The 26481-nt window shown below is 50.6% G+C and overlaps 1 protein-coding gene across 12 annotated transcripts in view; it reads left to right on the top strand.

The window, feature by feature from the left end:
* Positions 1 to 26481, top strand: part of LOC139360507 (disco-interacting protein 2 homolog C-like) — a 242982-nt gene that overhangs the window by 131608 nt on the left and 84893 nt on the right. The window contains exon 1 of one of the 12 annotated variants that reach the window (XM_071087907.1): positions 3880 to 4662. The exons of 10 other annotated variants lie outside the window; for them this stretch is intronic. The gene's annotated coding sequence lies outside the window, so the exon portion shown is untranslated. Of the gene's footprint in view, positions 1 to 3879; positions 4663 to 9826; positions 10182 to 26481 lie in introns of those variants that run through there. One more of the 12 variants, XM_071087908.1, reaches the window with a different exon arrangement.

Below are 26481 nucleotides of genomic sequence, written 5' to 3' on the forward strand. Positions count from 1 at the left end.
ATCCTGCGGGGAAGGGGGTCTTATCCTGCTTCCCCTCAACCCGAGCTGACTTCTTGTCTGTTCTGTACACCTAGGTTTTCAGAGCAGTTATTGTTAATCATCTAGCAGACAAACAACCATAAGGTGATAGCCTGGGAGGGTAGACGGCGCTGGAAGGTAGTTTTCTGAATAACAGCGTTCAGTTTCCTGTTTTGCCGTCATTTGACCCAAGGCCCCAAGATAATTGAAATATTGTCAGCCAAACACCGATTTTTTATCTGAGTTTTTTTTTTTCTTTTTAAGTTATGGGTGCAAACTTATAACCAGGGACCTGACAAAAGAGAAGGATTTATTTGCAAAGTGAATGTCGGGGATGGTTGGCATTTGCCAACTCTGACTAGCAGGGACCCAGGCTGCTTCCGTTCTGCCGCCCGACTCCTGACCCTCCAGCTGCTGCCCCGTTCCCACCAGCAGGAAGAGGAGCGGGAAGGTGCCTTTTCCCCTTTAAGGGGATGAGGTGAGAGTTGCACCTGCCAGTTTGCTAGTCCCTGGGGTGATTCTCCAGCATGGGTGGGAGTTGGGTTTGGAGGCCTGAGCCCCGTGAAGCTGGGGTTGCTGTTCCCTGAGCAGCAGGAAACTGGACTCTGGGAAGTGGGGTCAGAGGGTAGCATCCGCAGGAGGGGCCTCTCGTCCCGTTTGACATCTTCACTGCAAAAGGGGGTGTGGGCTTCATGGTCCATTGACAAATAGAACGTTATTTTTGTGTTGTTTTTTAAGCACATCGAATCCTAATTCCTTTGGCCTTTACTAAAGTGGCATTTTGTAATTCCACATGATTTCATTGATATACTCGCAGGAAAGAATGCTTCCTGTAAACCAGAAGGATCTCTGAGACGGTTCTCGGCCCATAGAGAGTTCATTTTCCCAAGGTGAAAGACACAGCCTCAGGCGGGGTTGAGGACACACTGCAACAGCCTCAGGAAGTCCTGGACATGTGTCCAAGGTGTTTGGGACACAACTTGGTCTTACACATTTTAGGGAGACGTGAGACATCAATATATATGAGATGTACGTTGGTTCGGTCCAGGAAGGGAGGCACGGCTCCAAGCGGGGATGGGTTTCCAGGTCACAGGTAGATCAGACAAATGTGTTTCTGGTGTACCTTTCCAGAGGAAGCAGCCAGATCCGCATTTATCTCCGTGTGCAGATGGGGACTTTGAATTCTCTCCTCTGTCCATGAGGAATTTCCTTGTGGATCGGTTGTGAGGGAGGTACGTGGCTTTTTTTCCTCCTCCCCCCAGTAGCTGTCTCTGTTCGGAAGAGCATGGGAGGCAGGTTTGCTCTAAGCTCTTCCTCACTTTGACGTCCCTTTATCGTAGTGATTTTGGGGTCCTGAGATGTAGTTTCAACTTCATGTTTCTGAACACACTGGCACTGGAAACAGTATTGTAGGAGGCATCTAACTTACTTAGAAGAAGAATCTATTTGGAAGGACTTGAGCACATTCCTCCTTGAGAGAACCAAGCCTTTGTTTAGTTTGCTTTGCCCCGAGGCTGTTACGCTGCCCCAGGCTGTGCGGCCTTAGAAAGCTGTGCCCCTCTGAGCTACTGCCTGTGGAATCTGGTGACTTTGAAGTTAATCCAGCAGCTACATGTTTTGGAAAGCAGATTGCCTCTTAAAGTGTTGGTGATTATGATTCTAGCACTAGAATTTCAGTGTGTATTTTCCACCTTCTTACTTTGTCTCCTCATACACTGAGATACTGCTGCATTTGCCCTGAGGCTTCACGGAGGGAGGGTCAGTTCTGACCCTTTCTTAGATATTGACCTTGAACGGACAGAATCGAGATTCAGAAAAACTCTCGAGCTGTGAGAGTGTGCTGATATCTATGTAAGTGGGGTTCATGTGTCAAACTCAGGTTTAAGAAAAACCAATTCTAGGCTGGGCATAGTGACTCACACCTGTCATCCCAGCACCTTGGGAGACTGAGGTGGGCAGTTCACTTTTGAGCCCAGGAATTCGAGACCAGCCTGGGGAACATAGCAAGACCCTGACTCTACAAAAAATTAAATAGGAGTGGTGATGTATACCTGTGGGCCCAGCTACTCGGAAGCTGAGGCTGGAGGTTCACCCAAGCCTGGCAGGTTGAGGCTGCAGTGAACCATGATAGCACCACTGTACTTATGGTGCACTGTGCCTGAGTGACAGAAGAACAACCACCCCCCCACACACAAAGTATCAATTCATGCAGTGGCCAGTTCTGCTGGGACCACCTGTTAAGGCTACTCTGGGCCTCATGGTGTGAGAAGGGTCTGTCCAGCGGTGAGAAGGAGTGGCTTGAAGGCCTAAAAGCCAGTTGCTGTGGTTCAGCATGACTGCGGGTGTGGAGTTGGGGGAACGGCTCTCCATGGCATGAGTGGGTAAACGGATGGGCTTCCAGAACGAGCCCCTGTGACTTTGCCTGGTTTGCATCCGTCCAATACAAATCCACAGGCTCTTACTCTAGCAGCTTCTGCCGGGGCTGATGGACTGGCCTGGGGACAGAGGGTGCCCTCAGAGCCTCAGGGTGCTGTCTGGTTTAGGAAGAGCACTTAGTCACCTAGATCTAGGATTTATGACACTACAAGGGGACTTGTCACACTCGGAGCAGCAGCCATCTGCATTCTAGACTTGGTTCTAGGTGAAGTATTTTGGAGCCTGTTGGTACCCTGTGTTCTGTTTATGTGTAAAACAAGTTAGAGTTATAACTAGTTAAAACCTATTTTTAAAATTTTGCCACAGAATATGGCAATTGTGGTGGAGCCTGGCCAGAGACCCCCACACTTGGACGCTGCCGTGTGCTGGGGCTGCAGGCGTTGACTGCATCGGCTGTCCCTCCCGGCGTGTCTGTGTTCTTGACACGGGCGCCCATCGAGGCTCGGCCTGTGAGAATCGTGCCACCGTTTGTCTCCGTGTTCCTCTGAGGTTCTGCAGACTTCACGGTCCCATGGCAGAGCGTACGGTATCTGCTTGCATCCTGATTTCCCCAAACCCCAGGACAGGCCAAGAGTTCGTTACACACAACTGCAGAGGGCCCCGTGGTGTGGATTTGCGGTGACACAGCCTTTCCCCAGCTCGGCCTTCGTCTCCAGAGTTGGCTTTAGGGCGATAGAAGCTTCCTTCAGACTGGGGGGCCCTGAAGCTTTGGTGCTAGGAATTCGGTGACCAGCACGGATGATACCCCATTTCTCTGCATTTGTAGCAATAGTTGTTAACATGACCACGAGATGTACAGAGGAAGGAAAAAGGAGGTTTTATTTTCAGAGTAACACTCTGTGCTTTGGGAAATGTGGTCTTGGGGGAGCTGTAAGCACACGCCCCTCAGGAGGAGAGGAGGCCGCGGCGTTACACGTTCCGGGGTTTGTTGGCTGTGTGTGTTCATCGGGCTCAAGGAATGTCTGAACGTTTACAGGGAAAGTGGGGTTTGTTCATCCGGTTCGTGCAATGTCTGAACACTTACAGGGAAAGTCTAGCACACATGCAGTGAGTTAACCTGTAACATCCATGTTCGCCTTGGGGCGAGCGTAACATTTGAAATGAAGTGGACTGGGCGTGTCATATACAAAGGTGAGCTGTTGGGTGCAGATGTTTATGCGCAGCCTCAGTCACAGACAGGACTGGCTCAAGGTCTGCAGCTTGTGGCGGGAAAGGACACTCACGAGGTCATTCTGTCCAGTTGGGGCTGCCGGCAGGGTCCCGGGGGGGGTTGTCTGGTCAGCCAGCGTCTGGAGTCCACCCAGGTCCCGTGGACAGCGTTCCTCTAAACCAGGCTTCTGATTGTGGAGGAGACTTCATGCTGGTTAACACACTTTACAGGAGTAGTGCCGTGGGGCTTTGGGGTTGACCTTCCCTATGATGACAGTTACATTTCTCTCCAGATCTCATCATAGCCACAGAGATTGTACCTCCTCTGACAGCTGGGGGTGCCATGTTGATATAGTAATTTATTGTATTAAACTTTTTATTACTATTTTAATAACCTTTTTTTTTTCTTTTTAAAGAGATAGGGTATTGCTGTGTTACTCAAGCCAGTCTTGAACTCCTGGCCTCAAGCAATCCTCCCACCTCGGCCTCCCAAAGTGCTGGGCTTATAGACGTGAGCCAGTGCGCCCAGCCTACAGCCATGTTTTTAAAACTCAGCTGTTTAAAAATCCTACTCCTTTCACCCCCTCATGCAGGCTGGTTGGCCTTGTGCAAACTGGGGTGTCACGATCTTAGCCTCCCCCTTTTATTTTTCTCTTTGGCCTCAAGTTCTGATGAGAACAGCAGTTACAAAATGGGCATTAGGTGATTCTTCCGTTACTAAAGCCAGAATTCTCACCAGTTGGAGATGTTTGTCCCCAGGATCCCAGAAAGCTGTTTTGAATCAAGCCCGTAGTAAATAAGTAAGGAACTAAACTCTTGGTCCTCTACTTAGTACCAGGGGAATGGGTTAGTTGCTGATGCCCTTTGGTCTGTGCTCACATGCTGCATCTCATCACGGGAAGCAGAGTCGCCCTGTGGAATAAAGTCTGGCTCATGGTGGCAGGTCGAGACGCTCGGGGCTGTCAGTCCCTTATACAGCGGCAGACTTGGAGACTCAGCATCGCGTGCAGAGCCCGGGCAACCGGAGTGCATCCACTTTAGAGACCACACGGACGGTCGGTAAGGTGGACGTCCGGGCATATGGCCTTGATAGGCCCACTGCGAGATGAATTAGGAATTCGTTAGCAAAGAAATCAAACTCGCCTATGGGTCCCAGCTGCTTGGAAGGCTGAGGCGGGAGGATTGCTTGAGCCAGAAAGTCAAGGCCGCGATGAGCCATGATTGTAATACTGTACTCCGGCCTGGGTGACATAGCGAGACTCCAAGTCAAAAAAAAAAAAAAAAAAAAACACAAAAAAAACCCTCAAACCTTACTCTTCATAGCAGGAGGGAGAATTTGTCAAAGTAACTGCAACAAAATCTTAGATGATATAATTTCAGTGGCTAAGTGAGCTGTCCATCCCACGTGGCTGGCTCACAACGCAACAGAGCCAGGTGCTGCTGCAACTGCCCCCCTCCCCACCCGATTGCTTGTGGACATTTTCTGTTTCCCCATATCTCCCTTTTGGATACATAGCTCGCTATTTTATAGCTAAGCATCAGTAAAACAGGTTGTCTATTTTGAAAAGTAACTATTATGTCTTTTAAGGACAGAAAATGAAGCAGGTGACAATAGCATGGCGATCTGGTGAATAGATTTAGAGGAATATTTAATACTTGGCACCACTCTGAACCCTTCTTCTCTCATGCTAAGTTACAGCTACCGCCTTCTAGGACAAAACACTTTGAGCTCTGTGAGTAGGAATTAAACATGTTCTAAATCAGAAGTTTTAGTTAAGCAGTATTTTACGTGAATGCCCAGATCCTAAGTGTTTACTGTACTGGGGTGTGGTGTTGAAGAAGGAACGAGGGCTTGGGGCTGTGTTTATGGTGCAGCGTCCGGGTTCCCATATGTGAGATGAGGGCCATGAGACACGGCCTGGAAGGTTCAGACTGTGGGATTGAATGGATCTACCCACTCCTGGAAAGCCTCAAGTCTAACTTGACTTGGGCTGGTTTTAGGGAGATGCTGGCAGCGCTGCCCTCACAGGTTACCAGGAGGGGCTCTGGCACCGTCCCCGTCAGGTGTCTCATGATCAGTCCAGCTTGCTCTTCTCAGAAGCTGCTGGTCGTGTTCTCGTTCCTGTTGTTTGTTGCGTGTTATTTAGGGTTCTGTTCATGTGGGGACCTAGGAATTTTTCACAGTGAGAGGAGAGCCGCTGAGCCGCCTTCCTGCCTGGACGCCAGCCCCACGGAGGACCGTAACTGCTTGAGGTTGGCTTCTGCCCCCGGCCTCACCTGTGGAGGCATTGATGCAGTGGTACTTTCTAAGCTCCTGGGGCACACAGTGCTGTTGTGTGGATCCACAGGCCACTGTGGCGTCCAAGCACGTGCTCCCGGAGGAGAGGACTCTGCGGGCACTGATAGTGGGAGCTGGCTGAGAGTCCAGCAAGTGAGACTCCCTGTGACGTGCACAGCTGCCATCTGCACAGCCCCTCCTGACGCCAAGATGGTCGTGCGATAAATGTACAAAGCGCGTCTCCAGCAAAAAGCCGCCAAGTGTCCACATCCAGGATATCCACCAAGGTGGCCTTTTGGTGTTAATCCGATGAATGTGAGCGGCAGGTGGTCTGCATTGAGTGTGACTGTGCCACTGCAGTTTTGTTCTCATGTCTTGATGAGCATGAACGGTTCCTGACGAGGGTAGGTAAGGATGCTGTGACCTGAGACTCTGCAGTATTGTAGCTTGAGGAACCAAGGAGTTCTTCTCTCTTGCAAAGCCGCCAGGGAGGATGTTCCAGGCTGGTGACTGCTCCATGAGGTATTCAGAGATCCAGGTTTCTTCCCGACCCCTGCTCTGCATTCCCAGGGACATGGATGTCCTTGCTGTGGTTGGGACTGGGTGATTGCCATGCTGGCAGGGGAGGCTTAAGGTGAGAGTGGCCGTGATTTACCTAAGTTACATAATGGCAGGGAGCCTGGGAGTAAAGTGTAGCCGTAGCCTGGAGGATGGATGATGGATGTTGGTGAACGACTGGCTGCACTCACTGCAGCTGGCCCAGGAATGGGGAAGGATGGCTGAGTATGCCATTCAATGGTACCTGGTTCTTTCAGATTTGACTTCCTTATGGATTTTCTGCTGTAAAGAGGAGAGAGCCTGTGGTTCTAGGCCAAGCATCTCACTCATCTCATAACATCTTGTATCCCTCAGCCAACATTTATGTCAAGTTTTAGAAGTCCTATCAAACTGGCAAGCATTTCTCAATTTGGTTTAACCATTGGATTTTATATCTGTGTCTGCATGTCTATTTTACATCTATGTGGTTATTTGACACTCTGTAGTACCTTTGTAATAGGTTCTATTTGGTGGAAGTTACTTTCAACAAACCCTTGCTGCTACTTGAATTTTCAAGGTTGCAAGTAGAAAGGAGAGAATAAAAACCACATCTTCTCTAATTTTAAAATGTGTTGTTTCTCAAATCACACCAGAAGTACAGATATTACAAATTACAAAAGCAACCAGAATCAAGGTTAAGAGATTTCTGGGCGATTCTGGCTAATCAGCAGTATTTGCTGAGGTGTGTGCAGCAGAGCAACATGCCAAAACGCCCGGGACGGGGGAGAGATGGGAGGCCAGGCTGTGACTTCGGAGGTGCTGTTGCCTCAGGGAGAGGAGCTAGATGTAAAGAGGATAAATGGACACAGGTGTGACCACCGCCATCCTTGCCGTGGCACGGAGGTCTTTGTACAGGGACCTTTGTGAGCTGAGTTAAAAATTGAAACAGAGAGTGCAATGCATTCTTAGTTTTTAAAATAAAATGCTAATAGAGAACATTTTGTTTGTAAGAATGTAAAATGTTACATCTTGGTTAAAGAATAATAATTTGCTTCTGAGATCTTTGTGACTGAGATTTGAAATCTTAAGTATGGTTTTTTCTTCCATGTTTTATACATATGCACGTATACACATACATGTAAGGTATATAAAAGGAAAATAAGCTTATCTGTATTCACATTTATATACACTTCCATAATGTGTATACTTCTAGTCACACATAAGTCTAAGAGACTATGACTTGACTTGATAACCATGAGAGGGTAATTAAATAATTTATCTGCTCTTAGCCTTGCTTTTGTATGTGAGCAGGGACCCTGCAAAACGCGCCTCCCGCGTTCCAGGCCTCACACAGCCCGTGCCAGGTTTTGGAAGCAGGAGTTTGTCTGCAGCCACTTCAGGAAACATGTGGTTGCCAGGATTGCCTAGAGCGCCAGGCTGTCTCCAGTCCCAGCCTCCCTGGGGTAGAAGCTGCCCTACCAGGGGCCTGGACATGGACGTTAGGGCCTGGAGCCAGGGAGCGCTCCTGAAGCGGGGGGCTCCCCTCACGGCTGGGCATGAGAACCGAGGATAGGAGGCGGAACCAGCCTCGGGCCAGTGCACGGCCTCCCTGAAGTGCTTGCGGGAAGCCCCAGCTGTACTTTGCTGACCCCATAGACAGCACCACACTCTGTGAGATCCCCCTGGCCCACCCCTCAGGTTCCTAAAATGATGAAGGTTTCCTGAGCTCTGAATTTTTAGGTCTAGGCTAAAAAGTCCTGGGACAGGCTCACAGGGTTGTTTATGTAGAAATGATGAGTGTGCTGGTGACTCAGAGCAGGCACTGTACCCTCACTCCAGGGTCCTTTGTGCCAGGTGGAAACGAGCGTGTGGGTCACCCAGAGTCCCTGCATCCTCACTCCAGTCACTGCTCTTTGGTTTCTTAATTAAAAGCCTAAAAGCCTTGATAATGAAAATGCATTCTCCCCAGAGAGTCGAGTTTCCGGTTATGGAGGCTCACCTGTAAATGCCGTGCCAGGTCAAATATGCTGAGATCTGGGCCAGGTCCTGCTTCCTGCTCACGGCCAAAGCAGGTACTTCATTTGGGAGGTGACCCAGGGGGATATCTGAGAGGCCTGCCGGTCCCCGAGGGATGAATCCGCTGGCCTTCACATTCTGCTCCGGCCTCCATCAGCTCCTTCCTACCTGCAAACTGCCAGCTTTGACGTTGCCATCATTGGAGATATGTTAGGGACTTGGTATGGGTTGATGCCCATAGGACCAGCAGATCGTGAAAAGGTGGAAACCAGGGCTGGGAGGGTGGTGACCACGGCCAAACTGAGAACCGTGGTGGGCTGGGAGGTCCATCTTCTGTCTGAAGTGTTTTTTAAAATAAAAAACATTGTCTCAGGAGCATGAGAGGGGAGGCCACAGACGGGGAGAACGCATCTGTAAAAGACTCATCTGAGAAAGGCTGTTATCCAAACCGTGCAAGGAACTCTCAAAACTCAACAAGAAAATGAACAACCTGATTAAAAATGGACCAAAGACCTGGACAGATACCCCAACAAAGAAGATACACAGATGGCAAATCTACACGTGGAAAGATGGCCCGCGTCTTATGTCATAGGGCGAGGCGTCACTGTGCACCCATCGGCCTGGCCAAAACCTGAACTCCGACACCACCACGTGCTGGTGGGTGTGTGGGCATCAGGACCCTCACTCATCACTGGAGGAAGTGGGGCAGCTCCTGTGGGAGGCAGCATGGCGGTTTTCCGTGGAACTAAGCTCTCCGACCACAGAAGCAATCACAGTCCTGGCCGTTTACTCGGAGGAGCTGAAAGTTTACTTCCATGCGGAAATGTGCACACAGACATTGACAGCAGCTTTATAATTGCCAAAACTAGAAAGCAACCAAGATGCCCTTCAGTAGGTGAATGGATAAACTGTGGTATGTCAGATACTGGGATATTATTCAGCACTAAAAAGAACTGGACCCCTAAGCCATGAAAAGACACAGAAGGATCTTAAACGCATGTTGCTAAGTGAGACTCCAATCTGGAAAGGCTGCCTGCTGTCTGAGTCCAACCACAGCACAGTCTGGAAAAGGCAAAGCTGTGGAAACAGTAAAACAATCAGCGGCTGTCAGGGGTTGGGGAGGGGAGAGATGAATGGGAGGAGCATAGGGGGTGTGTAGGGTGGGGCAGCAACTCCAGGTGGGGCTTTCATGGGGGATGCATGCCGTTCCACGTCTGTGAAACCCACAGAGTGAGCAGCAGCAGGCCGAGTCCTCGTGTGAGCTGTGGACTGTGGGTGGTGGTGCCGTGTTGATGCGGTTCTGTCGGTCGTAGAGACATGCTGGTCTGGTGAGGGCAGGAGAATGATGGAGGCTGTGCCTGTGCTGGGAAAGGATATGTGAGGACTCTCCGTACTTTCCTCTTGATTTTGCTATGAACCGAAAACTGCTTTTAAAAACGTCATTGAAAAGGCAAACAAAAAAGTGCTGGCCAGACAACATCAGTGTGAGGGTGTGGCCTGTGTTCTACGTTCAGAATTTCCCTTTTAGAATACACGTATCTAAATTTTTCAAAGTTAAACCTTTGCATTAAGTAACTCACTACCAAGTTACAGTATCAGCTTGAGCACTGCCAGGATGGCCAGGATCCTGTATCCTGACAGGCTTCTCCCCTTACAGGTGCAGTTGACGTCCATGGCCACATCCCAGTAAGCGGCAGGGCTGGAATCAGGAGTCAGGCTTTGCGGGACAGAGAGGAAGTGAGATCTTGTAAGCACGTGGCTGAGGGCGGGCAGGGAGGAGCCCGTGGCGCAGGGAGCCGGCAGGGATGACTTTTTGACCAGTTTTCCTTATCGCTGAGGCCTTCTTAGACTTGGGGAGTTGGGAGTCCCCACTCTCGGGTGCCTCAGAAACCAAAGGCTGCTTGTAATGCTCAAGTTCCAGATGCCTCAGGGGGAGGTACCTGGGTTGTTGGGTACAGTTCCGTTATTTGCTGCTCGGTGGGATTTGCCCGCAACATTTCTGATTGTTTTTAAGAGCTGATGTTTGAGCTGCTTAAAATCACATATGGATGTCGATTTATCTATAAAAGTTAAGAATGGAATTTGAGTGCAAAGAGTTGTGAAAATGCTCAAGGTTATGTACTAATGTATACATTACATTTGTGGAAATATTTGAAAGTGCAGGATTTACATTAAACACTTCTCTTGATTTTTGTAATATCTACCTGTCATTTTCCCATTTGATTAATAGATGTCAGAGGGCTTAAATTTTGAGTGCCTGAATTCACTGAAATTAAAACTTCTTACATCAAATGTAATTAAACTGAATGTAGCAACAGTGCATGCTTTTATAAGTACTGATTAAAAAATATATAAAAACACATATCCATGAACATGCAGATGGGGGCAACATATTAAACCATGGAAGTAGAATTAGTATTGTTTTCTGAGAAGACAAATTTTTAAAAAGCTAAGGGGTCTTATAACTTTCTAGTTTCCAACTTATTTACCCTAAAGTGGAAGATTGACAGCAGCAGAAGAGGAGATCCTGGGCCAGTGCAGGCTCTGGGAGCAGCGGGGTGAGTGCTGGAAGGAGCTGGCTGGAGGCAGAGCCAGGGAGGTGCTCAGGCAGGCCAGGACGGCCTCAGGGCACGCGGCTCAGTGAGTGAGAAAAGGTTCACATTTCTTGGAGAGCCCTTGACTCTGCCCACGGAAAACCCAAACTCCTTCCAACGGGGATGTGCATCTCATGTAAAAGTTGTTACTCCCAGAAAGAAAACCAGTGGATGTAGAAATTTTACGTATGCAGAAATTACTTCAAATTTGTTTCTAACCTTATCCTTTTCTTCCCCCATCTTAATGTGTGGTGACTTTCTGCAGGTGACGCACACATCTTAGGAGAGGGCTGTATTTCAGTTGCTGTTGGCTCTGATGTGACTTTGTGGTGTCCGATGTTCTTGTTCTGAGGTTCTGCCCAGAACGTGGCTCCTCCCTGCTGAGCGTTGCTTGTTGAAGGCCCGTGTGGAAACTTTCCCTGTAAGCTCGTTGACCGCAGCAGTCTTGGTTAAGAAACCTTTGGACCTCCTGAGACTTCACACAGCCTTCTAACCTTTCTAGTGTGTCCTTTTCATTTTACTGTTCCCCATTAACCCAGATGTTTTCTAGAATGTAAGTAATCTGCTGAATGCACGGTGGGGGGTGCCCTCCGTTGGCTCTGGGGAGAAGCATCGCTGTTTCTCCGGGTGGAGCTTCCCACCCACCATGGTGTGCTCCAAGACGCAGCAGGGTTCTTTGGCAGAAATAATCGTCGAAGGCCTGCGTCTCCGTGGCAGGGTGGCTGTGGGTATGGGACCTCGCGGCCATACCGGCCCCTCCCCATCAATGGCACCACGGAGAGGAGCAGGGGGAGGCCTGGGATCTGTCTCCAGAGTCACAGCTGTGCTTCCGAGACTGCGTCGTCCGTTTGTAACTAGACATGCAGAGAAAGTGTTGGCGATCAGCAGGAGACGGTGTCTGTCCCTAATGAGCTCAGGCGTGCCCTTGAGAGGGTCAGGTTTCTGTGCGGCTGATCTGGACTCAGCCTGGCTGTGGCAGTGCAGGTGACTGCTGGGCTTTGGCAAGGCTGCACCCACTATCCGTCTGAAATGTCCCCCTTCCCTGGCTCGCGGTGCCAACTGGGCCCCCAGGCCTGATTTCCCGCCAGGACGGAGGCCCTGTGTATGTGTCGGGGATGGGGGAGGTGGGGGTCCTACTTTATTGCCGTATCCAATGGCACGCGGGGTCAGCACTCAGGAAACATGTGCTCTGTGGGTCAGCGATTGAGTTCAGAAACCTGGAAAATTCAGCAGTGTAGGCTTTGGGCATGACCCGTCCAGCCTTGGGGCTCTTTCTTTCTCTGAATTTCCTTCCATGGCATCCTCCTCATCCCAGGGGCCCCTGTTCCCATATGGCTGTTGGCAACTTCACAGGTTCCTCTGCCTCCCCTCCCGGGCCCTGGTGTGGCTGGGGCAGCTAGTAGCTGTGCAGACCCCACAGCCAGTAGATCATTGGTGCCAATGCCTTGGGCCTGGTTTACTTGAGTCAAGGACGGCAGTACATGGCTGAGCCCACCCCGAATGCCTGGATCGGAAGGCCTTGGGTTGCAGAGGGTTGGGGGTTGGATATTGAAGGACAACCTGCAAAGCAGAAGGGGAAATGGCTGTGCTGATGGGCGGCTAGAGGAGTCTGTGCAGAGCCTGGGACCCAGTGCAGACACAGAGCTGACATGGGCAATGCAGTGACACGGCCACCGTGGAAGTGGGCAAAGTTACAGGCTTCAGACCGATATGGAGGGGCTGGTCTAAAACGATCCTCATTTTCCTTTAATCCTAACAATTGCTGGCTTACAGGGTGGGGGAGTGAGATCTGTGGTGGCCGCGAGGAGAGACAGGGATTTTAATTAAACCCCTCTTTCTGGGAGAGGGGAGTAGCCGTTTCTGTAGGGCGGTGAGCATCGTCATCTCAGGCAGCTCAGGCTGCTGTAACGAAACACCATTGACTGAGCGGCTTATGAACAACAGGAATTTGTTTCTCACAGTTCTAGCGGCTGGAAGGCAGGATCACGGTGCCGCACGGGTGAATTCTGTTGTGGGCTCCTTCCTGGTTGGCACACACCTTCTCTCTGGCCCTGACACAATGGGAGGGTGAGGGATTTGCTGGGCCCCTTTCTGAGGCACAAATCCCATTCAAGGGTCTCCAGCCTCGGGAACTCATTACCTCCCAAAGACCACCTGACAGCATCACATTGAGGCTGAGGATTTCAACCTGTGTTTTGAGGGGCAGGCAGGCAGTTTGTAACCGTCACCCTCTTTGTGTATTTCTGACTCAACATTGAGTCTGCCTTTGGCTCTCCAGTGGACAGAGCCTGTGTGGACACTGAGCAAGGTCAGAGCTGCAAGCATGTACACATCGGGGGCAAGGGAGCTGCCAGGGGTGTGAGAACGGGGTTTCAGCATCAATCGGAGCTGCTTTCCTGGCAAATGTACTCATAAGCTATCCTGGCAACATTTGCTTTTCACGAAGAGTCGATGAGGCAGTGGGGGCAGCAGGCGGTGTTGCCAGAAGCTTGGAACTGATGAGCAGCAGAGAAGGGGCAGAGGCCACGACCTTGGGGTAGTCAGCAGTGCCAGGTGTCTGCCCTCCAGGCCTCACGTCTGTGACTGTGTAGAGACCGAGCCGACCGGGGCTTGCCGGCCAGTGTGGCTCTCATACAGGTGATTATCGCGTTGTGCTTTCTATGTAATGTTCCCTCAACCCCACGCCCACCCCACCAATTTCTGTGCCTAGCAGAAATCATGCTGCGTTTCCTTGATGAAGCCTTGAGTTTCCTGTGGAGATGTAGGAATAGCATGATTTGGCTCACGTCAAAATACTTTGCAGTGAAGCTGCACGGAAGAGGTTTCTAGGCTTCCATTTGACGTTTTCAACAATGCCTGAGTGTTACAGGACCGTCTTGCTTGTTAATAAAGCACCAGATGAAAAAGGCTACTGGTTAATAAAGGAGACTTTTTACATTAGCACAGAGAGGGTGGCTTGAGATAAATTCAGCGTAACGTAGGTGTGTTTGTAAGCCGTCAAAAGGACCATCTCTCTGCTGGTGACACATGTTTTCCGGTATTGGTTTTGTTCTGTAAAAGGATGACTGGCATTCGGCAGAGTCATTCCAGAATTCACCTGGAAGGCGTCCACATGGTGCCTTGTTTTCTCCTGACATTCTGGGCACCACGAGGGATTATTCCTGTCTTCAGCACTAGCAGGAGACTTTTCCTGAACACCTGCTCCTCTTTGGCGCTGTGGGTGTGAAGGGGTCAGAGTGAGCCTGTCTTCATGGAGTTTTCAGACACCATGGGGATAGTGTGGCACGAGTGTCGGGCTCGGGTGGGAGGGAGACTTTCCCCAGAAAACAGCTGCCGTTTCCAGGACGGCCCTCGAGCCCTCCTCCCTCTGTTCCTCTGCGTCATGTCTGAATTAAGGCTGTTCTATCGTAGCGGGGGTGTCATGTTAACTGGAAGTGTGCTTTTTTACTGGGCAGTAAGTAAATTAATGGTACATTTGCCAAGGACAGCGAGGTTTGATTTGATGAATCCAGTGGGGGAAAGGAGAAGGGGCTTGGCTGTGTGGGGATGTATGTGATGGGAGCAGAATGGAGTAGCCATGCAGGCTGTTGGGATGGAGGGGCCACGCCCACATTTCCATGGGATCCGTCGCTGTTTGTGCCACTAGACCTGAACCTCTGTCTCTACTTCTAACACCCGTATAGTGAGGAAGCCCCTGATGGGCCTGAGTTGTTACTTCCCATGGCCATCGCTGGGAAATGCCCCAGACGCCTCTCCAGGCTGGTGACGGCCCTGGGGCTGGACACTGGCTTTGTCCTGAGTTGTTTCTTCTTGTGGCCATCGCTGGGAAGTGCCCCGGACACCTCTCCTGGCTGGTGACGGCCCCAGGCCTGGACACTGGGTTCGTCCTGAGCTCTGCGAGGGGCTTTGGCTCCACGTGCAGCAGGCATCTGTGCATCCCTTTGGATGTGAGATGTTGGCGCTCGGCTTGGAGGCCAGCGCAATCTGGGTGTGGTCAGGATCCAGTTCATCCTTTGGAGAGAGAGCACCTGCCCAGGGACCCCTCTGAGGTACATAGTCATGCAGTGCCCTCACAGGATGCCCGGTCCCCCGAGAACTTCCCGCCATTCCCCTGGACCCTCAGGTATGGGAGTCAAGTGTGGTGTGTGTGTCACAGGCGGGGGTACTGAGGACACCACGTGCCTGCTCGTGCGAAGACCTGAAGTGCTGCTTGAGCTCGTTCCCAAGGGGCCGTTGGCATCTGGGGGCCTGTGGGTGTCTTTCCACTGGCAGGAAATAATGGGTGGCCCATGTTACCTTTTGTGTCTTTTTTTTTCTTTGCCGAAAAGCCCTAATGCCAACGTCGCTGTCCTGCTATTGGAACCGCCCACCTCAGGCTCACTGGCCCTCCTGTTTCTGGGCTGCTGCAGTGTTGTGTTGGGGTAACTGTATTAACTTCGTTTGAATTTTCTTCCTGTTCTTTTGGAATAAGTGTTGATAGTTTGTGCTGTTTGTTCACCCCAGAGGCGAGGATGTCCTTTAGGCCTGGAGGAGCACAGCCCCTGGAGGGAGGTGCCGGGCCTCTACCTCTCATGTCATCAGCAGCCCTCTCCACACGTCTCCTCTTCACTCCTCGTGCCCACGGCTGGGGTCACGGGCCGCTCGCTCTGCTGTTTGAGATCCTCGGAAAAGATGTTTGCCCTGAAGAGAGATTGGGGGTGTGTGGCTGATTTTAAATAGGAGGAAATGATTGTAACAGAATGAGCAATGCCTAGCACTTAGTCTCAGGCTTGAGAAATTGTGTTTTAGAAGCAAGGTATCCCCAACTCCGGTTTCCTTCAAATTAAATCTTTTAAAGAGTCCACAAATATAAATAGTTAAAGCCTAAAACTATGCAACAGAGGGCCTAGAGCCCAAGCCACTGCCACCTCTGACTCCAAGACACCTCAAAAACTTGGCCCTCCTCCTCAGAGAACCCCCCTTCTGCTCCTCCTTCCACACTGCTCCCTCCACAGTGCTCCCTCCACACTCCTCCCTCCACACTCCTCTTCCGCCCCCTCCCCTTCTTCCTTCCCCTTCCCTTCTTCCTTCCTTCCTCTCCCCTTCTTCCTTCCTTCCTCCCCTTCTTCCTTCCTTCCTCTCCCCTTCTTCCTTCCTTCCTCCCCTTCTTCCTTCCTTCCTCCCCTTCTTCCTTCCTTCCTCTCCCCTTCTTCCTTCCTTCCTCCCCTTCTTCCTTCCTTCCTCCCTTTCCTCCTCCCTCCTCTACCTCCTCCCTCCTCTTCCCCCTCCCTCCTCTTCCCCCTCCCTCCTCTTCCCCCTCCCTCCTCTTCCCCCTCCCTCCTCTTCCCCCTCCCTCCTCTTCCCCCTCCCTCCTCTTCCCCCTCTTCCCCCTCTTCCCCCTCTTCCCCCTCTTCCCCCTCTTCCCCCTCTTCCCCCTCTTCCCCCTCTTCCCCCTCTTCCCCCTCCCTGTCCTTGGGCAACCTCCATGGAACTCTGGTTCAAAGTCACTGGTCTGTGGGGCCGCCCATTTGATAGACGACCACGCTGGGGATCAGACACAAGTGACTGACTCAGACCAGCTCGCATGTCGTCTCCTGCCTCCCGTAACACCGGGTTGTCCCTAATGGAAGAGAATCAATGATGCTGCTTCACTGATCTCCAGGGAAAACAGGTTGATAACAGGTTATAAACATGGGAATGTTTTGGAAAAAGCGTCGTCCACTTGTCAGCTCCATCTCTCCTGCCCGGAAGATGTAGGGGAAACCTGCCTTCAGCCCACCCTCATCCCATAACAGGACAGAGGACAAAGGGGCAGAGACCCAGGTCCTGTCAGTGCCCTCAGGAAACCCCCCATTTCCTCCTCATGGTGGAAGTGGAAACCATCCCACTGGACTAGATTTTCCCGGGAAGCCCCTTCACCCCGAAAGCAAGGAATCTGGTTTGAGCACACACCATTCTCGGTGCCATGACTTTCTGCTGCTGAACCCTGCATACGTGGCCCATTGATCTTGCTAGTCCAGTGTTACTGGGTCCTGGGAGTTTCTGTGGGCTGATGGCAGGTGTTTACCATTGTGTTCAGAGGGGAGAACAGAACTTTATTTGTCGAAATCAGATGATAACCATTGCCATGTGATTCCTTGGGTTGGTTTGGGTGGGGGGTGCTCAATGCTTTTCCTGAGGGCTAAGTTCTAGTTTGAGACCGTCTCTCTTTGTCACCCAAGCTGGAGTGCAGTGGTGCGATCTTGGCTCACTGCAACCTCTGCCTCCTGGTTTCAAGCAGTTCTCCCTGCCTCAGCCTCCCAAGTAGCTGGGATTATAGGTGTGTGCCACCACGCTTGGCTAATTACAAAAATATTTAATATAGGCTGGGTTTTGCCATATTGGTCAGGCTGGTCTCGAACTCCTTGCCTCAAATGATCGGCCCACCTTGCCCTCCTAAAATACTGGGATTACAGGCTTCAGCCACTGTGCCCGGCCTGATCCTGACATCTTTTAAAGCTGCCTTCATGTACCAAAAGCCAGTCTATGTTTGAAAATCAGTCTTGAAGAGCCTAGGAGGAGAGGGATAAGCTTCAACTAGGTGAATAACTATGCATATGTTAAAAATATGGGCCAAAATCCTACCCCAAATGTTAACTCTTCTGCTTTGCGTATTATATCCATTTATAGTTATTTCAGCACTAAGATTTTTAAAGACTCTTGATAATTATGGAGAAATTACTATTAAAACTCAGCTGCATTTGTAACACTTCAAAGAACTAATTGGATGACATCATTTTTCCCAGAGGCATTTTGGATTGTTATATAATTAATGTTTATCTCTTTGCCAGAAATCTTTTTTTTTTCTTTTCCAGAACAGATACCTGAAAAGAAAATTTCCTTTGCATTAAGTGTTATTTCACTGTGTGACAATCAATTTTTGAACGTGAGAACAAGATCATCATGTATTTTTGGGATAAATCTTGCTTAATAGTGATAATGCTAAGTGTTAAAATTATGCAACAATTTGTTTCTTTGAAAATTACTATTTGCCTGCTCACCAGGTGGGAGCTGATGAGAACGTGGATGTAAAAATTAAATTGTATTTAGCTTGTATAAAAGAAGTTTTAAAAAAAAAAAGCTTTTTTTTTTGTTTTGTTTTGTGCTACTACTGAAGTTGCTTCGTTGTGGAAATGAGGTTATTGCAGGCACCTAGAATTTTATCTCCTTGTACAATGGGAAGAAATTCTCCAACAAGCACAGGAATCTGACTTTCTGATATTGAGACTCCTAGGCATCAAGCCCCGTGGAAAGGTTGGTGATTTACGTGAGCGTTGGCGTTGATGTGGGCACCCTCCAAGCCGGACGCAGGGAGCAGGGAAGGGCAGAACAGGCCCCTCAGGAGCCATGAGAAAATCAAGTGTTGGCAGCAGTGGTGAGGGTTGATGTCAGGGGCCAGGAGGAGGTGGTGAAGGGAGCATGTGCCTCAAGGCAGCCCTGGAACCCGTGGTCCCTGCAGTGAGGTCTGATCTGCAGGGGATGTGGACGGCCATGTGGCGAGGCCCACGGACAGCCTGGACTTGGCTGCCTCAGAACTCTGGTGGACGTTGCAAACGGCCCCACAGGGTTGCAGTGCACATTCCTCGGACAGAGAGAAGACGCTTGTAACTGTTCTCGGCACGAAGCCAGCGCCCTGTGAACAGTGGCCACTGCTGTCGTGACTGAGTGCCGTGCAACTGGAGGCATTTGCTCTGCCCAGTTCACTTAATTGGGCCAGGAATGGGGTTGCCCTGCCTTCAACAAGCTTGACGCATTGAACGAGGACTCAGTAAAGTACTCTGTAAATATGCTCTCCTGGCTAGAGTGAGCAAAGCCCAGGGAGAGAGTGGTTCCTCAGTATTAGACAGGTGTTTGGCGGGGCCAGCTGTGTGGCTGCCAGAGCGAATGTGACCAGGAAGCCTCTGTTCCCCCGGAGGTGGCCAGCGTAACTGTTACACGTGCCGTAGGTAGAAAGTGGGCACTGCTGGGAAACTTGCTCATGCTGCTGTTTCCTGATTGGAAATTCAAGGTTTCTGAGCATCCTACATCGAATTTGTACATTGCTGAGACTGTACACCTTTCAACACTTGTTTTTTCCTGCTTTTCGGATCTATACAACCTGATATTTGGCCGTGGCTTCCAGAACAGGCTGGATGCAGAGTGAAGTCCTCTCCTCACTGTCAATCTTTGCAGATGTCTTTCTTGAGAGTCTCAATTAGGTTTTTACTTAACTAGACTTTTTAAATTGCCATGCACATAACTCTACCAGTTACAATCGTGAGCTAACATGGGATTTGGGTTTTACTTTGATGAATGTTTAACATTTGCATGCTGGATGTAGGGGTGGAGGTCATTTATCTGCTTTTCATTTCCTTCTTGGTTATACTTAGTGACTTTCAGGTACGGTGTGGAAAGCCTGGTACAGGGTGAATTGCAGGCTGCAGTGTGGTGCGGTGGACGAGAGGCGTGGGCTGCAGTGTGCACAGTGGATGAGAGTGAAGCTATTTCCATCCTGGAGGGAAACACACAGGAAACAATTTAAAAAACTGATCATCTAGCTTGAATGAGGTCCAACAAATTCAGTTTGCAAAGTTTAACTTCCAAGTTAACTTAGTAACTTTTCCCCTAAGTCATTAATTTAGTAGCTTATGTTTATTGCCTAAAGCATAATAGTCATAAATTCTAAAATGAAGGACTAAACATGTAATAATTTAGGCATACAGCACCTGAAGGGAAAACTGCCAGTATGCTAAAATATTGGATACAGATGCTCAAAAAATATAATGTAGCATTCTTACAATGCATGTGCTTTTAGCATGTAACTTGGTGAGTAGTTTTGAGCTCTATTTGTAGGAATGTGTATCTTGAATACTTTAGGACACCACTGGAGATGTGTGCTTGAGAGGTATAAATACTGAATGTTCTTCTCCCTTCCTTTAAATGAAAAACATTAGCTCCCTTGATTTTTATTTTTATTTTTTGAAGTGGACTCTCTCTCTTGTTGCCCAGGCTGGAGTGCAGTGACGCAGTCTCGGCCCACTGCAACTTCCGCCTCCAGGGTTGAAGTGATTCTCCTGCCTCAGCCTCCCCAGTAGTTGGGATTACAGGTACCCACCACCATGCCCCGCTAATTTTTGTATTTTTATTAGAGATGGGGTTTTGCCATAGTGTCCAGGCTGGTCTCAAACTCCTGACCTCAGGTGATCTGCCCACCTCGACCTCCCAAATTGCTGCGATTACAGGCGTGAGCCACTGCGCCTGGCCAGCTCCCTTCTATAATTTATACAGTTGTTTTTGCTTTTCGTTTTTTCGAGACGGTGTCTCACTCTGTCGCCCAAGCTGGAGTGCAGTGATGCAAATCTGGGCTGACTGCAGCCTTCACCTCCTGGGCTCAGGTGATCGTCCCACCTCAGCTTCCTGAGTTGCTGTGACTAGACACACGTCACCATGCCCAGCTTTATTATTATTATTATTGGTATTTTTAGTAGAGACAGGGTTTTGCCATGTTTTCCAGGCTGGTCTCGAGCTCCTGGGCTCAAGCAATCTCCTGGCCTCAACCTCCGAAACTGCTGGGATTACAGGCGTGAGCACCACATTTGGCCCATTTTTTTTTTTCTTCCAGGATTAGGAGTCGACTTTCAGAAAATCCTTCAACCTTGCAAGCTTAATTTTCCATAAAAGTATTCCTCTAGGATAAAAACAAGACACAAAGAAGTACGTGTGGACTGCAGTTAAAAATTTTCAACACAACTTAGCTTAGGAAAGTTGACATTTACAAAGAGCAGGAGGCCCGTTCAGTGCCTTCTAGGCACTGGGAATGGCGGTCTGTGGGCGACCCTAACATGTGCGGCGTCCTGAGACGTGATCGTGGTGTTCACGCTTTTACCGAGGGCTTCCCGGGAGTACCAGAGGCTGTTCTTCTGCAGTCGGCCAGCCAGGCAGCAGCTGCTGGAGAAGGAACAAATAGCAAAAGACAGATGTACACGGTGTTATTGTGGCAGAGAGGTTAAAACCAGGGTCACTTTGTTCTCACAGTTTTAAAAAACTAATAATGAAGTCCTTAAATATGTTTAGGATTTCAAAGTAGTTGTGGGTGTGTCTGTGTCTCTAGCTCCCGTTCGGGTGCTTCCTGCGAAGAGAGCTCAGAGACGCCACCTTTCCTTGATGAGGTGACAGGGCCTGGAGAGGTGTGAACCCCGTGGTGGGGGGATGACTGACCTGGGGTGAGTCTGGGTCAGTGTGGGGATCCAACCCCACTCCACATTCCTGTAGGGAATCCATAGTTCTAAGTCTTTATGATAGGGGTAAAAATAACCTGGAAGAGGTGTTATTTTTTAAGAAGTAAGTGCCATGCTCTTTTTTCCTCATACTTTTCCGTGTTTAAGCAGCATTGAAGGATAAGGCACTAGTAGCATGTTGTTTTGAAAACAATGTTGTTAGTTATTTTACGTTGAATATGGTACTAAGGTTGCCTGGTAACAGAAGTTTTCCTTAAACAACATAGAACTCTGTTGAATCTGTTGCCCCATTGGCTGAGCCGTCTGAAATCAGTGCAGTAGCAGCTGAAGAGGCCTCTTCCCCTTGGAGGAAGCCGCTGGATTGGCAGGAGGCACCGCGCTTGACTGAGGGAGTGAGGCACCTTTGCAGGGACCCCACGTGGCCCCTGCAGCTCTCTCCTGCCCCCTGCTGGTTGGCCAAGCAGCCTTGCGACAGTGTGCTCAGTGTGAATGTTCACTGGGGCAGGCCAAGGCTTTTGTTCCAGAAACACTGACTTCAGAAATGGCCGGCTGTGTGTGTTGAGCATGGCAAGAAAGACTTACGTGTGTCTTAAACCTCTTGAACAAAGCAAGTTGATGTTTCAAATGCATCTCGAAGGCTAATGACTTTGCTATGGTCAATATTCAGGAGAAAAGAGGGTTTGATGAAACAGAAAGACAGGAGTGGCAAGGGACGTGCTTGTGCCCCGTATGACTAAGCGATGTCCTGGCCGTTCCACACCACGGCCTCTGAGCAGCCAGCCTGCAGATACTGGGTCAATTTAGATATCCCTGATCTCTGCAGAGGTTTGATCAGGTAGCCCAAGAGCAGATAAACACAAACGCTGACTGGAAACCCTGGCACACGGAGACACTGGAAACAGCAAGCTGCTATTAACATCATAGTAAGAGACAGTCGCCTGCTCTCAGGGGTGTCAGTTTCTTTTGCTTCTAGACGTTCATCCGCGTTACAATACAGTTTTGCTCAGTTTATCCCCATTACTCCACTGTCTTCGCTGTTAAAGTCTCAGCCAGCACTTAGCTCTGACACTGCAGGAGTTTCACTGTGCGGCTGACCAGGCCTACCTGGCTTGGCTGTAAAGCAGGTGAGATTTTCCGGAAGGCAGTGACGAGAACCCGAGGCAGGAAAGAGCATTGCTGGTCTACATACGGCAGTGCACCTGCAGCAGAGCATGTACGTGCACGTTCAGGCTAAACAGGTGTAGGAGAGAAGAAAATCACCTACAATTAGTCACTTAAAATGCCACACACCCAACCCTTGAGACCCTAGCACATAGAGCAGTAGTGGTCTTGGAGATGGCAGGTGTGCTGAAGTCTGATTTTCTCACTTAGCTTTTCCAGCAGCGTTTTCCTCATCTCTAAGCTGGGGCTAACAACTGCCACGCGTAGATTTGTGCATGGAACCGTGCGTGTAAAGTGGGGTAGCCCCAAGGACCTAGGAAGGACTCGTGGTCAGTGTCGGTGGTCATGCGTGCTGTACGGGTCCCCCAGGAAGATGACTGCTACAGATAACTCCCTCCGTTCAATGTCACTGAATGTAAAAGGTGGGACATTGGCTTCTGATGTGTCTGGTTTGCTGTAGGCCACGCTGCACCCCGTGGTTCCTGAGCCCTGAGCTGAAGTACATCCTGCTGCATCGCCTGTGTCGCTTTTGCTGTGTCACTTAGAGCTCCTGCCCTGGGAAACTTCCTCGCGCCTGACGAGCACCACAGTTTGCAGCAAGACCTGTCCAAAGCGTGGACTGCGAGAGCCCCGCTGTGGTCCTCTCCTCTCCATGTTGGGAGCGACTTTGTGGGGTTTGTCGGCCCTTCTCTCAGGTGTCCTGTGTCTCATGGATCAGCCGACGAGCCCCGTCTGGAGGAGCACTCTGCAAAACGCTGCCGGCCACCCAGATCTCCTAGCGCAGAGTGAGGCCACATCTGCAGACTTGACCGCACAGAGTCCCGAGGCATTCGGCAAGAAGGGGAGTGGGATGTGTGTGAGATCCCACTGCGGAAGCCGGCTCTGCTCCGTACTCTGCGTGCGGGGTGCCTGATGTTCAGACCTGCTGTGTCTATCGGGGGCCATGGCGGGGTGGTGGGAGTGGGGGCAGGGAGCAGCGTGGATGGATCCAGGAAAGGACTTAGTTGAATCCCAGCTGCCCACATACCTGTTGCTGGTCTTGGACAAGGTCCCTAGTTTCTCTGGGCTTTCGGTTTGATTGTAAGACTAGGACGCCGCCCTAGTCTGAAGATGTCGGTGTGTGCGGGAATGCCTGGCGCAGTCACCATGGGTTTTCCTTCAGCCTCCTCCGTGCCCCTCCCTGGGTCAATCAGTATCCATGCGTGCCACAAGTAAATTACAGTCCCTCCGAAAACCAGTTGACCCGAGTTTTATGGTCGAGCATGGTGAGTGTCCTTGCCAGGAAATGCCACTAGATGTCTTGGGCCTGCTCCTCTACCTCCACAGCAATCCCCGGAACAGGCTGGTTCAGGACGTGGGAGGTGGGAGTCGGTGTTGTACCTAGGACAGGCTGAAGTCCAAGGCTCATTTGCTCTGTGAGGGGTGATCAGGATGACACATCAAGTGGAGTCCCATGGCTGACCCTGGAGGTGGACGGTCGGGTCGGATTGGCTGCCCTCCAGCACGTGTTTCGAGTGATGCCTTCCCTGGGTTACGCAGCCCTGATCTGTAGGGCACAACTTCCCAGCTCCAGCCAATCTGGTCTTGCCGTCTCCTTCCAAGAAGGTAGGTGCGGCGCAGTTGCCTTTAAGCGGCTCCTTCTGGACACCGCAGGGCAGCAGCAAGCAAGCATGAGCGACCTTTTTCTTACGTTGACCACAATACGCGGGGCCAGCTTTGCACGATCCCATTCAGCATCACACGTGTGCATCGGCCACTCACCTGTCCATCTGCCACAGACAGGCTTGGACAGGACCATTGAGTGGCCTTTACGGCAAAGAGCCTAAAGGGCTCACAGGAAACCTGGACCCAGCGCAATGGTAACAGCGCAGCAATACCTGTCATTGATCAAGGGGTATTCTGGGCCCGACATGGTGTTAAGTGATCCAGTTCGGTTAGCACTCTTAGAATTAACCCCCTTTTGCCTATCAGGAAATCGAAGACGGAGGGCATTAACGCCAGGGAGCAGGGAGTAAGGGGACACACAGAGGGGCTGAGGGGCTGGGCATTCTGAGCCCACGGATCTGCCCACAGGCCCCGGCTGCACGGGCACCAGGGCTGCTGCTCTGGAGGGGATGAGGAGCTCTGGGGAAAAGATGGAGCCTGACGTGGGTAAGATTTGGATATTTTCAGAAGAGATTTTCAGCCTGGAATGAGGGTGTAAGTGACTGAATCGGAGTGATGAGCCAGATAGCCCGGCTGCGGGAGCTCCCCTGTGGGGTGAGGGAGGAAGGCCTTGGGGGCGTGTGGCTGAGCAGAGGCGCTGGGTCGCCAGGAGCCGCCGCGGGTTTGGAAAGGGGGAGAAACGCAGCGCCCTGCACTGCAAGGGCACCGAGACGTGGTTGTGGTTCTTCCTGACCGTGACAGGCACAAATGGTGCTGATGGTGGAATGCACGGAGTTTGCCTTCAGAGAACTCCTGCTGTCTTTTAAAACCTGGGCCTCTCATTTAAACTTGGTGGCCTCAGGTGAATGGTCAGAAACAGTTTCTGATGAGGTTGCAGAGACTGTGCATGGCCTCTGATTGTGCACGTCCTGTGATTGTGTATAGTCTCTGATTGTGGCCTCTGGCCTCTTTGTGGCCTCTGATTGTGTGGGTCTCTGTGTGTGGTCTCTGATTGTGTGTGGTCTCTGATTGTGTGTGGTCTCTGATTGTGCTCAGTCTCGGATTGTGCGCGGCCTCTGATTGTGTGCGGCCTCTGATTGTGGGTTGTGTGAGTTTCCCGGGATTAAGTAGATGAGCCTCGTGCTGGAGCAGGTGTGCCTTGTGTTGGGCATGTGGATAAAGAAGTTTAACCCATCCCCTCTTTGAGAATGGCAGGGCAGTAACAAAGGCGGTTGATTTATACATGGCCATCCTCGTGAGGTGAGGACCTGAAAGGTTTACTGCTTTCCCGGAAAGCTGCTCTGGGCGTCACCATCACTGATCATGGACAGCAGCTCAGAAGCCCCCTTAAGGTGCAGGGAGGGACCGGCGCTGGTCCTGTCTGTGCCCAGGCTGCTGGTCACCCTGACGGCCAGGCGATGGCTGCCTGTGCACGAAGCTGGGGTTAGAGTGAATTTGGGCAGTGTCGGCTTTGATTTAGGTCAAGAGTGATCAGTCTTCCTAAAATACTAGCCATGAAAGCTTTCATAGATTGTAGTTCTTTGGGAGATTTATATGTGGTTTTTAAAGCACAGGGCCCATGGCCAGTGTTGAATTACATTTTGTTCAGTGTAACTGACAGGACACTGGACCTGAGTCTCAGGCCTGCCACAGGGTTCAGGGAGCTTCAGAGAGGGAGATGTTTGTGCTCAAGTTTTCGCAGATGGGATGGGACATGGGCATGGGGCTGGAATGCTCTCAACTTCAATCTTCAGTCATCGGTATCACCTGTGCACACGCATATCGTTTTCAAAGATGGACAAGCTTTTGGGAAATATCTGAAGACTTTTCCAGTTTTGAAAGAAGCCGGGATGACACTGGAAACGTCAGGTGTCTTGGCTGCTGATCAGGTCCATCACCACGCACATGGTCCCTAACCTGGCCCACCTCTGATCATGCACAGCGGGTGACGAGGTCCATAACCTCACACTTCTGTGCACAGCAGGTGACCAGGTCCCTAACCTCAAAAGCTTCTGATTGGGTGCAGCTGGTGACCAGGTCTGTAACTTCGCATGGCTCTGATTGTGCAGAGCTGGTGACCAGGTCACTAACCACCCACACCTCTATTCATACCCAGCGGGTGACCGGGTCCATCACCTCACACCTCTGATTGTGCATAGCAGGTGACCAGGTCTGGAACCTTGCACACCTCTGATCGTGCACAACGGGCGACTAGGTCCATGACCTCACGCCTCTCTGCACAGTTGGTGACCAGGTCCGTAACCTCACACCTCTGATCGTGCACAGCTGGTGGGCGCAGGACCCACTTCAGTGAGGGGCTGACTTCCCAGGTGTGAAGGGGGAATGTTGTGTGGCTCGCTAAGCCCCTCCATGCTTTGGGGGCTCCAGGCTGTGGCCGGCAAGTAGGAGGTTG

The sequence above is a fragment of the Macaca nemestrina genome, chromosome 20, assembly GCF_043159975.1.
Source record: "Macaca nemestrina isolate mMacNem1 chromosome 20, mMacNem.hap1, whole genome shotgun sequence".
Classification (NCBI taxonomy): domain Eukaryota; kingdom Metazoa; phylum Chordata; class Mammalia; order Primates; family Cercopithecidae; genus Macaca; species Macaca nemestrina.